Raw genomic sequence first — 2,173 nt, 5'->3', positions numbered from 1 at the left:
TTGATGACAATGTAAAAACTCTCTGCAAATGTTAATTTAATCTTTTTTTATTAAATCGTTATCGTTCAATTTTATAAAATATTTATAATTATATGTTCGTAGTTTTTTTTTCTATACGATTTAATCTCTGAAACAACGTATTATACTTCAAAACAATGAAACATATGGTAATAATTTTTTTTTTTCAATCAATAATGAAACTCATAAAACTCAACGAACATTATATGGTTGGTACAATTTGTCACTTTGCTTATTGATACAATTATTGTTATCTTAGTAAATCTTCAATGTTTCTTTACGGTCTTCAAATCCCATTTTGTCGAATCATTGAACCCTGGACAAAAATGAAAAAAAAATATTAGAACAAAATACAAATGTGCTAGAAATTAAATAATAATCAGGCTTTTTGCTTGCCATGGAGAGATGTAAGGTTAGATTATAAGGAGTTCATCGTTTTAATTTGTTCCATTTAAAAAACAATTATTAACTAACTTTAAACATTGTAAAAGACAATTTATTCATATGTTTGAGTTTGAAAGCAAAACTTACGTGTTGCAATCGATGCTTGGATCAAATGGAACACTTAGAGTAATGTTGCAAAGTTGTGGTAGTTGTTTTGATCTATCAGGGTTAACTCCGAATCTTGATGCAGCGGGTTTGAGACAATTGCACACATCCCTACGAATCTGAGTGGTGTTAGCCTTTTGATTTAAATCATTTGCTCCTGCACAACAATAACTAGTTGGTGTAGTAGGGCCAACTCCCTGCAAAAAAGGCAGACATGGCAACAAGGAAAAAAGAGCCGAAGAGCAGCTCACGTCATCAATTTGGCGTGCATCCAATGTTGTTACGAACATGCCTAAAACCATCACAAGCATAGAAAGAGAGATAATTTTCATCCTCAACATTTTTATTTAAATATGTGTACGTGTATGATGTTTTTGTGGATATTTAGAATGATTGGTCTTTGCAAGTATGGCTTAATTTATATGCAAAACCTGTTACGATTTTTTGGGTGACTCTTTAGGTTTTTTAATTAATTTTTAATGTTAAAAAAGTCTTGTTAGTGATTTCATATTTTATTCCTTATTATTATTACATAAATAGGAAATGTTTTTACCTTCAATATTCATAGTCAAACTTATAATTAAGACAATCAAGTATAACTATAAAAAATTGTAAGAAGATAATTTACAAAAAAATATTTTAAAAGTAATTTATTTATTCTCATACTCATGTTCCCTCATTCTTCAAACGTTAATAAAATTAGTAGATTACTATGCACTGTTAACAACTGCACAAGGGTATGAACAATTAATACAAAAAAGTAATAATCATTTAAAAACAATAAATTGATGCTCATTATATTTTTTCTTTTTTTGACAAGAAATTGATACTCATTATATGTTATTAAAGAAAGTAATATTTTTTCTCGAATTCTTTTAAACTGGAGAACGAGAAATTCATATTAGTGACCGTGCCGCAAATCACCATTGTTCGACTGTATCATATTTTAAATCTTAATCCTCACTTGAAGCTTGAAAGTCAACTTATTTCCACTTATATGAAATCTCATTGATTAATTATTCAAAATTAAATACTGACATAAAAGTAAATTTTCTTTTTAGATAAGAATAAAATGAATAAATATAAAAATTGTGAAAACCTTTAAATATAAACCTTAATTTATAGTCAAATTATGATTGTAGTTTTAAAATATTTTAACTAATGTATTCGAAATGAAAATATGTGAATATTTTATTATGCTCAATGAAAAAAAAATTGATTTAGATCTATTATGAGGTTGATTGATGTGGCATTTGTTTTTACTTTTGTCATATTAATCTTGTTAGTTATAGTATATCATTTAATCATCGAAGATAGACGGGTTGTGATATCTCTCTTATTAATTCATTGTTTGGTGATCTGGAAGGATATTGTTAGTTAATATTATAATCACTGCGATATTTTTTTTTTGTGTAGTTTCTCATCATGTAAAGATTAATAGTTTTTTTTTTTTGGGAATGTAAAGATTAATAGTTTTGAAAGTACTATAAAATAGAAAATATACTACTTTTATAAAAATATAATTCCAATTGAAAGTGGTGATTGTAATATCCATTGAAAGTTTTCGTATATGGGGTTTAAGCTTCAGCCTTAAAGGCTATAAAGA

At 26.7% G+C, this 2,173-nt stretch overlaps 1 pseudogene; it reads right to left on the bottom strand.

The window, feature by feature from the left end:
* Positions 1-545: 545 nt before the first annotated feature.
* On the bottom strand, positions 546-947 carry LOC146946652 (non-specific lipid-transfer protein 1 pseudogene; annotated as a pseudogene).
* Between the last annotated feature and the right edge of the window lie 1,226 nt (positions 948-2,173).

This window comes from Medicago sativa, chromosome 2 (assembly GCF_051527215.1).
Source record: "Medicago sativa cultivar Bolivia chromosome 2, Bolivia_mono, whole genome shotgun sequence".
Taxonomy (NCBI): domain Eukaryota; kingdom Viridiplantae; phylum Streptophyta; class Magnoliopsida; order Fabales; family Fabaceae; genus Medicago; species Medicago sativa.
This window is presented reverse-complemented; position numbering and strand designations above follow the sequence as displayed.